Source organism: Narcine bancroftii, chromosome 4 (genome assembly GCF_036971445.1).
Source record: "Narcine bancroftii isolate sNarBan1 chromosome 4, sNarBan1.hap1, whole genome shotgun sequence".
In the NCBI taxonomy this organism is placed as follows: Eukaryota; Metazoa; Chordata; class Chondrichthyes; order Torpediniformes; family Narcinidae; genus Narcine; species Narcine bancroftii.
Window position 1 is genome coordinate 239750517 of NC_091472.1, and position 14411 is coordinate 239764927.

General features: G+C 40.6%; 1 protein-coding gene across 1 annotated transcript in view; it reads right to left on the reverse strand.

Annotated features, from left to right (window-relative positions):
* The window catches only part of pikfyve (phosphoinositide kinase, FYVE finger containing), a 133505-nt gene extending 119330 nt beyond the window's left edge, over positions 1 to 14175 (reverse strand). Inside the window, 1 exon segment of the mRNA XM_069934451.1 lies at positions 13978 to 14175. The gene's annotated coding sequence lies outside the window, so the exon portion shown is untranslated.
* Between the last annotated feature and the right edge of the window lie 236 nt (positions 14176 to 14411).

The following is a 14411-nucleotide window of genomic DNA, read 5'->3' on the forward strand; positions in this document are numbered from 1 at the left end:
AGACTACACAAGAGTCTGGAAAAACAACCAACTGAAAAACCTCACAAAGATAAGCGTATACAGAGCCGTTGTCATACCCACACTCCTGTTCGGCTCCGAATCATGGGTCCTCTACCGGCACCACCTACGGCTCCTAGAACGCTTCCACCAGCGTTGTCTCCGCTCCATCCTCAACATCCATTGGAGCGCTTACATCCCTAACGTCGAAGTACTCGAGATGGCAGAGGTCGACAGCATCGAGTCCACGCTGCTGAAGATCCAGCTGCGCTGGATGGGTCACGTCTCCAGAATGGAGGACCATCGCCTTCCCAAGATCGTGTTATATGGCGAGCTCTCCACTGGCCACCGTGACAGAGGTGCACCAAAGAAAAGGTACAAGGACTGCCTAAAGAAATCTCTTGGTGCCTGCCACATTGACCACCGCCAGTGGGCTGATATCGCCTCAAACCGTGCATCTTGGCGCCTCACAGTTTGGCGGGCAGCAACCTCCTTTGAAGAAGACCGCAGAGCCTACCTCACTGACAAAAGGCAAAGGAGGAAAAACCCAACACCCATCCCCAACCAACCAATTTTCCCCTGCAACCGCTGCAATCGTGTCTGCCTGTCCCGCATCGGACTTGTCAGCCACAAACGAGTCTGCAGCTGACGTGGACTTTTTACCCCCTCCATAAATCTTCGTCCGCGAAGCCAAGCCAAAGAAAAAAAAAGATGAAACCATGCACATAACGAGTCAATTAGGTATGATTAAAACAGTGGTTTTCAAACTTTTTCTTTCCATGCACATACCAGCTTAAGCAAACCCTTACTAATCACAGAACATCTATGGGATAGGGAATAGTTAAAATGTTATGTGCGTGGAAAGAAAGGTTCTGAATCACTGCTTTGGAAAATGACCACATTCCAGCAATAATATTGAAGACATGCTCCAAAACTTTCTGCACCCTTGTTCAAGCTATTCAAATAGTTACAACACTGGAATCTATCCAATGTGGAAATTTACCCATGTATGTCTTGTTCACAAGAAGCACAATCTAAACCAGCAATTACCACCTCATTAATCTACCTTGATCATCAACAGTAACAAAGCAATTTCAACCTTAATTTGGATTCAAACATGGATAAAACTGGGAAAAAAATTAACAGAAAGAACAAAGTAACCAAATTTATAATTAAATCGATGCAAGAAATGCAACTTTTGGATATATGGAGGAAACAACACCCAAAGGAAAAGGAATATTCATATTATTCGGGTAGACATAAAACATACTCAAGAATAGACCTATTCCTGTTATCAGCTCGCATGCAAGATAGAGTTAGGAAAACGGAATATAAAGCTAGACTATTATCGGACCACTCACCCCTGTTATTGACCATAGAGGTAGAGGACATCCCATCAAGAATGTATAGATGGAGATTAAACTCCATGTTACTTAAAAGGCAGGATTTTAGAGAATTAATTGAACAGCAAATTAAAATGTACTTTGAAATAAATACGGAATCAGTGAAATATAAGTTTATACTATGGGACGCAATGAAAGCGTTCATCAGAGGGCAAATAATAAGTTATGTAACTAAGATGAAGAAGGACTACAATCAGGAAACAGAACAGTTGGAAAGGGAAATAGCAAATATAGAAGAATTAGCAATGAAGGAAGACAACTAAAAGAAGAGAATTGGGAGATAAAAAAAATAAAATATGAAACACTACAAACATATAAGGTGGAGAAGAACATAATGAAGACAAAACAAAAATATTATGAACTAGGAGAAAAAACACAAAATTCTAGCGTGGCAGCTTAAGACAGAACAAACTAAGCGAATGGTATTGGCATTAAGGAAAAAAGACAAGCAAATCACATATAATCCAACGGAGATTAATGAAAACTTCAGAGAATTCTACGAACAATTATATCAAACTGAAAACGAAGGGAAAGAAGACAAAATAGATGAATTTTTAACTAAAATTGAACTACCGAAATTACAAACAGAGGAACAAAATAAATTAACAGAACCATTTGAAATAGAAGAAATACAAGAGATAATAAAAAAAACTACCGAATAATAAAACACCAGGAGAGGATGGATTCCCAATAGAATTCTACAAAACATTTAAAGATTTATTAATTCCTCCCCTTCTGGAAGTAATCAACCAGATTGATAAAACACAAAGCTTACCAGATTCATGCAAAACAGCAATAATTACAGTAATACCAAAGACAGGGAAAGATCCACTCGCACCAGCTTCATATAGACCAATATCTTTACTTAACACAGATTATAAGATAATGGCTAAACTATTAGCAAACAGATTAGCCGACTATGTACCAAAAATAGTAAATCTAGACCAAACTGGATTTATTAAAAAAAGGTGAACAACAGACAATATCTGTAAATTTATTAACTTAATTCATGCAGTAGAAGGAAATAAAGCTCCAATAGTAGCGGTTGCTTTAGACGCAGAGAAGGCCTTTGACAGAGTAGAATGAAATTATTTATTCAAAGTACTACAAAAATTCATCTTACCAGAGAAACATATTAATTGGATTAAAGCATTATATAAGGGGCCATTGGCAAAAGTGACAGTAAATAGATATATATCAAAACAATTTAACTTAAGCAGATCAACAAGACAGGGATGCCCACTATCTCCCTTATTGTTCGCATTAGCCATAGAACCACTAGCAGAACTGATAAGAACAGAAAATAAAATAAAAGGGATAAAAATAAAAGACAAGGAATATAAAATCAGTTTATTTGCAGATGACGTTATAGTATACTTAGCAGAACCAGAAATATCAATAAAGGAATTACATAGGAAATTGAAGGAATATGGAGAAGTGTCGGGGTACAAGATTAATGCAAATAAAAGTGAAGCAATGCCAATGAATAATGCGGATTTCTCAAAATTTAAGAAAGAATCACCATTCAGATGGCAAACGCAAGCAATGTGATACCTCGGTATACAAATAAATAAAAGCCTCGGCCATCTATATAAACTCAATTATTATCTACTAATGAAAAAATTACAAGACGACTTAGAGCATTGGAAAGACTTACCACTAACACTGATAGGAAGGATAAACTGTATTAAAATGAACATTTTCCCAAGGATACAATACCTATTTCAGGCATTACCAATACGTTTAACAGAGAAATTCTTCAAGGAGTTATAGAAAATAAGGAAATTTTTATGGAAAGGGGGGAAACCAAGGATAGCACTAGATAAATTAACAGAATGGTACAAACAAGGAGCCTTACAACTACCAAACTTTAAAAATTATTATAGAGCCGCACAATTAAGATACCTATCAGATTTTTATCAAACAAGGGAAAAGCCAGATTGAACTAGATTAGAACTAGATAAAATAGGGGAGAAGATACCTGAACATATATTATATAAATGGGATGAAAAATTGGTACAATGTAGGAATTCTCCAGTATTGCATCACCTGCTCAACATTTGGAAGAAGATTCATGTAGAAAGGAATAAAACAAATTACCAACTACCAAAACTAATACTGACTCAAAATCAGCTAATCCCTTTTACAATAGATAACCTTTCCTTTAGAGAATGGGAGAAAAAAGGGATCAAAAGAATAGAAAATTGTTTTTCGGGAAATAAATTATTATCCTTTGAACAAATGAAGGATAAATATAATATAACTCACGATACAGTGCTAGCATATTACCAACTGAAATCCTACATGAAGGACAAATTGGGAAGCAGTCTGAGGTTACCAGAGGGAAGTAATTTTGAATATGTGATTACAGACACAATGATAATCAAAAAATTTGTAACAAACATGTATATTAAACTACAAGGAGAATGAGGAAACAAATGGTAAAACTAAACAAAAATGGGAACAAGATCTAAACATAAAGATAAAGAATGAAACATGGGAGAAGTTATGCTCAGGAACTATGAGAAACACAATAAACACGAGGTTACGTATGATACAGTATAACTGGATACATAGGCTATACATTACACCTCAAAAGTTAAATAAATGGGACCCAACAGTATCTGACAGATGTTTTCGCTGTAAAAAGGAAATGGGAACAACAATTCATGCAATTTGGACATGTGAGAAAGTGAAAAAATTTTGGGAAGATCTAAACCAGATATTAAATAAAATCACAAAAAGCAATATACTAAAAAACCCAGAGATTTTCCTCCTAAGTAACATAAAAAACAAATAATTTGGACTCGATTTGGATGGTGCACAAAAAAGATTTGTTATGATAGCCCTAGCTGTAGCAAAAAAATGTATTATGTCAACATGGAAATTAGAAGATAACTTGAGAATACAACAATGGTATATAGAAATGAATAAATGTATTCCATTAGAAAAAATAACCTATAATTTAAGAAATAACATTACAATATTTGAACAAATATGGGAGCCATACATGAAACATAATAGAGAAAACCTACTGTGGACATCTACCACCTAAAATGACAGAAGGAGAAGAGAATGAAAAGAACTGACTCAGTGGAATTTCTTGTTTATTTTTATTGAGTGACAACATTGTTTGATGGGTTTAATGTATCTTATATTCTGAACTTTAAATAAATGGGAGGGGAGGTAGGGAGGGAGGGAGGGGAGGAGGGAAGGGGGGGAGAAAACGACACTGTATATATTTAAGAAGGAAAATGTATGTATCTTGATCAATTTGGTTTATATGAAAAATAAAAAATTTAAAAAAAAACAGTAACAAAGCATAATCAATAGTGCTATCAAGTGGTTCTTGCTGAGCAACAACATGCTTACCCAATTTATGATCGGTTAAAGCCACTCAGTTCCTGACCTTATTACAGCCTTGGTCCAAACATGGATAAAAGATCTGAACTCTAGAGGAGCCCTGGCTAATCTGGTCAATGAGAACTCAACATTGCCTGCAGCCACCATTTACAGGTCAAGTTAGCAATGTAATGGAATACTCTCCACTTGCCTGGACAACTGCAGTAACGCTCAACAAGCAGGACATAGAAACCCACTTGATTAGCATCCCATCTCCCCAGTACCAATAATTTGCACCATCTACTCAATGCACACCAAGACTCCTTGGACAGAACCTTCCAAACACACAACCTCCATCCTGCTGGAAGGACAAGGATGGCAAAAGAAAGGAAGGACCATCATCTGGAAGTTACCCTCTACACCAAACACCATGTTGACTTGGAAATATATAATAATACCCCTGAGATCCGCCACCTGTGGGGATTGATAGCTGCTGGATAAACAAGTTTTCTGGTTGCTTGAAACCCACTCTTACCATTCCTAACTAATACACCTGCTTGAAGAATAAACAGTTGAAAGGACAAAAAATACTATACAGTGCTTACACTGTACTAAACCTTAGAGCATTATTTTCAGACATATTCTTTGAAAACATTTAACCATCGCTGCATCTGCAAGCTCTTCCCCCTCTACGGAGTTGCCCAAAAGACCAACAATAACATTATAGCTAATTAATCCATCCTCCCCCCAAGTTTAGTTAAAAGTCTTATGAATATACTTAGTAATATACTAATAAAGACTCTCACTAAGCAGGGATAAGGATACCCTTTAAGAGAGTCAGCCCAACAGCAAGTGGCATCAACCAGCTCTTCATCCAGGGTTGACAACTTTATTCCAACTTTATCCAAACAGCTGCCATGAGCAAAGCTTGACCAAGGCACTGCTGGCTGAATACTTGCTCCCATCTTCACCAAAGGTTTATACATTACTTTAGAGAACATTTACAATTTTAAACTTTTATTTAAATCTTTATTCCTATTAATTTTATTATTTATTTTCCTCAATGTTTTTTTTTGCTGGTTGCTTGAATTCTGATTAGCAGGTGTTATACCACCACTGGGTCAAAATCCTGGAAATCCTAAAAAGCATCATCGATAAATCTGCACAGTTCAAGAAATTCACCATCACCTTCTCCAATGAAATTTGTAATAGGCAAATAAATGCTGGCTCACTCTGCAAAGCTCACATTCCCTGAGTGAACATTTTAAAAATATCAACATCTCTAAATAAAACAATCTGATCATGATCTGAACATTGTGGAGTATAAACTGACTTCACAAATGGCAAGGAACAAGGATTGATATGTTTTTGCTGTGAGCCCATATTCAAAGGAGAGTTAGGAAAACTGAGTATAAAGCTAGACTACTATCAAATCATTCACCCCTGTTATTAGCAATAGAACTGGAGGACATCCCACCAAGAACATATAGATGGAGGTTAAACTCCATGCTACTTAAAAGGCAGGAATTTAGAGAGTTTATTGAACCCCAAATTAAAACACATTTTGAAATAAACAGAATCAGTGAAAGACTCTAAGCCCTGCTTGTTCTTTACTATCCCCTGACCTTCCCCTCACTCGGTCCTCAGCAGAGGCCTTACCTTCGCCCCACCTTCAACCACACCTTAATGAGTTCCACACACACCACAATGCCGAACTCTTCATCTATGGTCTTCATCTCCATGCTTACTTCCATGACAGTGACTCTCCACCTCCCACCCAAGACCCCTTTAAAATTTAGACCCTACAAATCTGTGCCACCCAATTTACACCCCATTAACTTACACCCTGATATGTTTTTGAAGGTAGGAGGAAACTGGAGACACCAAGAAAACCCGCATAGACACTGGGAAAATGTACCAACTCCTTACAGACAGCGCAGGATTCAAATCCAGATCTGGTCCCAATCACTGGCACTGTAAAGGCATTGTGCTAACCGCTATGCCAATCATGACGCCATCTTCTCCCCATTTAAACCTTCTTCCTCCTCCATGACATCTCGTCCTGGCCAGCTGTATGCTCGGAACCCCTTTATTACCAACTGCCGCTGAGACATCAACCATCTCAACTTCATAATTTCCCTCTCGTATTCAAATCTTACTTCCTCAGAACACTCTGCTCTCTACTCTCTCCGCAACAATACCAACCTCACCATCAAACCCGCAGACAAGAGTGGTGCTGTTGTGGTCTGGAGCACTGACCTCTACCTTGCTGAGGCCAGAAGACAGTTCTCAGATACCTCCTCCTACTTACCCCTCCTGCAGGATCTCACCACGGCACATCAAGTCACTGTTTCCAATACCATCTCCTCTGGTCACCTCCCTCCCACGGTCGCCAACCTCATCGTCCCCCATTCTCACACTGCTTGTTTCTACCTTCTACCCCAGATACACAAACCCAACCATCCAGGTGGACACATTGTTTCTGATTGCTCTTGTCTCACCAAATTAGTTTAATCTTACCTTGACTATCTTTTCTCCCCTGTTCCAATTCCTCCTCACCTACATGGATGATATGTCACATGCCCAACATCTCTTCAATTACGTCAGATCCCCCAAACTGGACTGCCTCATCTTCACAACGGATGTCCAATCCTTTTATACCTCCATCCCTCATACAGAAGGTCTTAAAGCACTTCACTTCTTTCTGGGCCAGAGGCCCAACTACTACCACCACCTTCCTCTACCTAGTAGAACTTGTCCTCACTTTAAACTTCTCCTTTAACTTGTCTCACCAACTCCATATCAAAGGAGTCATCATGGGTTCCAGCTACTCCTGCCTGTTTGTGGGCTTTGTGGAGCAATCCATGCTGCAAGCCTCTACAGACAAGACCCCCTCAACTCTTTCTCCAGTACATTGACTATATCGGGGCTGCATCACTAACCAGCAATGAGCTTGTCAACTTAATTCACTTCATGGCCAACTTCCATCCCGATCTGAAACTCACCTGGTCCATCGCCGACAACATAATCTCCTTCCTGGATCTCTCTGTCTAGGTAGAGAAGCTTTCCGCCATCATATATTACAAACCCACCAACTCCTACAACTACCTTGACTACACTTCCTCACACCCTCTCCTCTGCAAGGATTCTACCCCCTTCTCTCAATTTCTCCATTTCCACCATATATGTTCCCAAGATGATCTTCCAGTCCAGATCTTCTGAAATATCTGCCTTCTTCCCCATCACCGCCAACTCAGCCTTCACCCGCATCTTCTCCTTTTCCCGCTCACCTGCCCTGTCCCCGTCAGCCCCCAGATGCAACATAGAATTTCCCTTACCCTCACCTACCACCCCAACACATTATCCTCTGAAATTTCCATCACTTATAACAGGATCCCACTACCAGACACATGTTCCCCTCTTCTCTCATGTCTTCCATAGGGACTCTTCCCTCCATAACTTCCTCGTGCACCTTTCCCTCCCCACTAATCAGCCCCCGGCACCTTCCTCTATGGATGCAGGAGGTGCCACATGTGCCCACATCTTCTCCCTCACCACAGTCCAGGGTCATAATTAGGCTTTTCAAGTGAAGCAACACTTCACGTGTATCTACAGGACTGATTTACTACATCTGATAAATCACCTCGTAGAGACTGGGTGCAGATTGGAAGATCGTTTTGCTGAGAACCTTTGCTCCATCCACGACAGTAACAGAAACCTCCCTGTAGCCAACCATTTCAGTTCTGTGTCGCACTCCAATACTCACACATCTGTCCATGGCCTTATTTACTGTCTCACCAACACCACCCACAAATTGGAGAAACAGCACCTGATTTTCCTACTGGCCACTCTCCAAGCAGATGACATTAATTTAGACTTTTCCAATTTCTGATAACCTGATCTCCTCTCCCCTTCTCCTTTCCAGTTCTCCTCCCCCTCCCTCCCCCCACCTACATCTCACTCCACCATTCACCTGGCCATCCCTCCTCCCTTTGACCATTGCTGTCCCCTTCTTCCCTTCTCCACCTATCACCTCCAGCCTTTGTGACCAAATTTTCTCTCCCCCCCCCCCCAACTCTTTTGTTCGGACACCTGCCGACATTTTTCCATACATTGATGACAGGCTCAACCCAGAAACGTCAGTTATGTATGTTTACCTTTGCTATATAAAGGACACTGCTTGACCTGCTGAGTTTCTTCAGCAGGAGAAACTAAATCCTCCCTACCTCATAACCCTCTCTTTTCCTTTAATCTATAATCCTGTCTGAGAGTCTCTTAAATACCCCTATTGTTCCAGTGTCCACCACCACCCCTGGCAATGCAATCCAGGCACCCATAACTCTAATAAAATACTTATCCCTGATATCTCCCCAAACCTTCCGCCCTTCACTTTGTACACGTCCTCTGGTGTTTGCTACTCACAAAGGTGCTGACTGTCTTATCTATGCCTCTCAATCTTGTAGACCTCTATTAAGTTACCTATCATACTTCATTCCAAAGAGGAAATCCCAAGCTCCACTAATCTTGCCTCAAGACATTTTCCAATCCAGGCAACATCCTGGTAAATCTTCCATAATGAGGTGACCAGAACTGAATACAACATTCTAAGTGTGGTCTCACCTGAGATTTCTCTTTGGCTTGGCTTCGCAGACGAAGATTTATGGAGGGGTATGTCCACGTCTGCTGCAGGCTCGTTGGTGACTGACAAGTCCGATGCTGGACAGGCAGGCACGGTTGCAGCGGTTGCAAGGGAATATTGGTTGGTTGGGGTTGGGTGTTGGGTTTTTCCTCCTTTGTTACGCCACAAATCCTGAACTGAATCCCCAATTAATGAAGCTCACCATACCACAAACCTCAACAACTGTCTATCAACCTATGTGGTGACTTGAGATCTATGGATTTGGACTCCAGTTACCTTTGTTCTTCCACATTGTTAAGTATTCTACCATTAACCATGTACTCTGCTTTTAAGTTTGACCTGTCAAAATGCAGCACCTTGCACTTATCCAGATTGAATTCCATCTGCCACTTTTCCACCCAACTGCATCCTGTCTGTATCCTGTTGTAACCGATGACAGCCTTCAACACTATCCACAACAGCTTTAACCTTAGCTTTAAAGCATCATTGACCCAATTAATGCAATCCCTGGTGTCCGTGAAGAGGAAATATTTAATTTATTGGAGTTGAATATGAATATTGTGACAGATTATGTTGTGTTTGTATTCTATGTAGATATGTTTTTGGGAGATAAATTGGGGCAGGTTTTTTTTTTAAGTGTAGGTTGCATACAAACTTCAAAACAAATTTCATTTAAAATACCAGAGCTCTTCTCAAGCCAGACAGGGCAGCTCCCGGGGGCCTTAGCAAAAACTTTGGGGAGTGCCCAAGAGACTTCACTAATGGATTATTGTTTTGAAAAGCAACAGATGAAAGAGATCGGAGGAATAGCCCAGAGCCACAGGCTGTCTGGGAGTGCAGCTTGCTGTTCTAAGAGGGTCATGTGGTTTTTGCAAGCAGAGAGAGTTAAACAGGCTTTTTCTCAGAGAGAGAGAGAGAGAGAGAGAGAGAGAGAGAGAGAGAGAGAGAGATCAGTTCTGCAGTTTTATAGTTAGCAGCAGCAGAGACTAGAAAAGGACAAGCTGGAAAGCTTGTGAAAAAAACCCATTTGGAAGATGGGTTGTGAGTGCTTAGTTCAGTCTGGTCAAAGCCCTTGTGGTTCATGCAAGAAGAGAGGACTGGCTGCCTAAAGTTTCATTTGAAATAAGAGAAAAAAAATGGACACTGTGGTGACCTGAAAGAAAGTGGTTATCATCTGGAAGTGGTTATCTTCAGCAAGACCCTGATGTGGCTGATTAAAAGGGATCAGTTTGTGTCCAGGAACAACAAAATCTCTCTCTGAAAACCAACAAGAACTTTCCTGAGTGGTAACCATTTACCTTTCAAGCACCAAAGCCTGGTGAACTTCATAAATGTTAAATTCTGTATAAGAATTACCTGCAACCAGTAAACTTGGAGGAACGAGAAGTGAGGTTGGACTGTGAATTAAAGAACTTTTCTGAACTTACACATTTTACATACACATGCGTTTAGAATTAGAAGGGGGTTAAGTTAGGTTAGTTAATAGTGATAAGTTAAAGTGTGATCCTGTTTTCATGTTTAAAGATAATTAAAAGCAACTTTTGTTTAAATAATCATTTGTCTTGGTGAATATCTATTGCTGCAGGGTGTTGGGGTCATCTGGGCTCGTAACAGTATCTGCAAATGCTGTGATTATAGTTTACACAAAAATGCTGGAAAAACTCAGCAAGCCATGCAGTATTCTTTATGTAGCCATGATAAAGATAAATAACCAAGGTTTCAGTCTGGGGTACGTCACCAATGTTTCAGGCCTGAAACGTTAGTTATCTATCTTTATCTATACTACAGAAAGAACACTGCATGACTTGCTGAGTTTCTCCAGTATTTTTGTATAAATGCAGTTATTTAGAAAGGGAATCGTTGTTGAAAACATTAAATGTCTGCATTAATAACTTCTAATGAAATATTTAAAACCTACATGAAATAATTCACTTGTATTCTGCCAATCTGTATACAGTTGTCATATTTAAAAATGTTGCAATTTTCATCTGAACCATGATGTTTCTCAACTTCATTACTTTTACCCACTAAAGGTTACGGTCATGTGGCATATTCCTCTCTAACCAATTAGACCACCATTCTGCATTTAGTTCACTGTTAAAATAATGTTTATTTGGTGTTAAACCTCCAGGCAGTTTCGCAAGTGTTACAATTCCAAAGATTGTGCAAAACTGATGGAAAACCAGTTTATACATGGACATTTTCAAAATCGCACTCTGACAGGGCATGGAACCCACATTTTACAAACAGGCTTCAATCATACTGGTGCCCAAGAAATATGTGGTAATCTGCCTAAATGACCACAGACCAATGGCACTCACATTTTTTGAAAGGGAGGTGTTGAAGCACATCAGCTCCTGTCTGAGTGGCATCATGGACCTGTTCCAATTTGCCTACCACAACAACAAGTCTACGGCTGACACTCTACACAAAACCCTGGAACACCTGGACAGCAAAGACACCTTCCTCAGAATGCTCTTTATTGACTAGAGTTTGGTATTTAATACCATCATCCCTTAAAACTAATTAGCAAACTCCAAGACCTGGGCCTTAATACCCAACTGTGCAATTGCGTTCAGTGAGGATTGGCAAGAACATCTCCTCCACAATCTTCATCAGTACCGTAGGTTCACAGGCTGCGTACTTAACATGACTTGTTCATGACAATAAATTCTGATTCTGGCATATACAGTAAGTTGAATCTATCTCATTTAACAAATTTCAGACAGTGCACAGGCTGCGCTCTACTCACTTTACACCAATAACTGTGACTCAGAATGACAACGCCACCAACGTCTGTTGATGTAGGCATTTGAATAGTTACTGTGCTCCATAATGACTTGCAGGCTCTATTGACAGCTGTTCAAAATTCTGATTTATTATCAGAGTGCATCTTATTGATGAAAGATATTTACGACAAAGAATATACTCAATTCAGCAATTTTACTAATCCCACTAAAACAAAGCTTTTTGGCATATACAATTCAGAATTCATTAGAAATCAATTTTCCTTTCTACTTTTTTTTATTTCTAAAATCATCAACGTCATGCATTTCTACACTATCTCATTTAATGTGTAGTCCTATTTGAATGAACTAAAGTTGGAAGTATTACTAAGAACCGAGGCTGTATTAAAAAAATAAAAGGCCGAGATGATTCGATGTGGACTGAACTCCATGGCAAGAGTGCTTGACGCTCCTACATCAGGAGAGATTTCCTGATGTTATGACAGAATAAAAACGAAGATTCATCAGAACTCATGAATCAACAATCAACTCGTGCGGATGAGCCGTTTTCAAGCCAAAGTCTTGAGAATAAAAACTTTTCCAAAACTCCGCGCCCTAGCTGTTTTCTGAACTTTTACAGTCTTCAACAGAGCAAGATCTGCAGCACTCAAAACTCCTACTAGACATACCAATCATCGACTGAGTTGTTTGAAGGTCCACAGGGTGCTTATTTTTGACTGTTTATTTTTTTCAGTTAGGTTTTAGGAGTTTGATTTATAAAGGTTGTTTTAAAAAAGCTTCGAAATTACAAAGCACATTTGAAATTGCATGCTGATTAAAACTTTTTTTGAGGGGGCTGGGGATGGAAATGGAAAATAATTTTATTACTTGATATTCTTAATAAAACACAGCTCCTCGCAAAGCCACACGTTGCCTCTTGAAATAATAAGTGCAGCAGTCACAAACGCATTTACCATATTTCATATGTAGCTCTAGTTTTTCTACATTCTCCAAACTTTGAAAACACAGTGCTTCATCCACAACACCAACCCCCTTCAGCATAAGCAATAATTGCAATCAACAGAGAAATATCTCACACCGGTTCCCAGTTGCATTTGAGGTAGCAGGTGTGGCAATATTCCCTAAAACTGTGGACCCAACTTAATGCTGTGATTCTTACCAGGCCATTAATGAGCATTCACTTGTATAAAAGTTCAATAAGTGATTTATTTCACGTTATTCCTATGGTGTCTGTTTAGAAGGAGCCTTCTCACAAGGCTGATGTTGACGTGAAAAAGTGGGCTATTCCAATCTGGAGACCAAAGGGAATTTTTAGGTGCATATACCGTGGCCAACAAAGGCCAAAAGTCTACAGAAATCTTCTACTGCATCCCTTGGATTAACTACAAGATCCAAAAAAAAAGCCAAAATTGTTAATCAAACAACGAACTGATGAAGGAGAAAGAATATTGGCGTTTCAAGTCGAGCATTTTGTTCAGCCCCCACAACATCTTACAGATAGTAAGCAGAGGGAAGGAACTGCACTCTAAAAAGTCTCTATTCCGGATTGCCAGCAGCGGGGAGGCGTTGTTAGCGATCACGAGTCGGGCCACAGTCACATCATCCCGGATGCGCGCATCTATTATGGGAAAGCCTGGAATACAGTGTGTTGTTTGATCCTCAGATGGCTCGAGTTCGACTCTGCCCACACCCCAACCCGTCACAGGGTTGGCAAGAAGCCAAAGTTCAAGGGCAGATGGATAAGGCCCTTCAGGCCGCATGAACATTGCCATCCCCACCCCCCCCCCCCCCCCCCAAATCCAAGCCCATGCCCATCCCCCAGCCGGGGACTGGAGCACCCATTCCTTACCAGTGCAGGACAGGTCAACGGCAAGCAATGGACAGGCCGCTATCCTCGCCATCTGGGACGGCTGATCCAAACATCCAGTCTTGCTGCTCCTGAGTCACCACCTCTCCGGGCTCACACCCACCTCAGGCACTCCGACCAATCAAGGGCTGCGCCAGCATGCGCGCGCGCCAGCCACCGCTGTCCCGGGCTGGTGGACGCGCGCCTCCACCAGGCTCCGCCCCGCGCCCAGTGCGCGCGCGCGGACCGCCCGGGACGAGGGTTCACCACCGCGAACTGCTGGCCCGCCCTTTCTGTTTTCGGGTAAATCCCATAAGGTGCGGATGCGTTAATAGAAAATGGTGGGAGTTTCTAAGAGGTCAGCCAGCGTCTGTTGAAAGAGAAACAATATGGGGTGGGGAAATGTGTGATGGGATATTTGGAAATGTTTTGGGGAG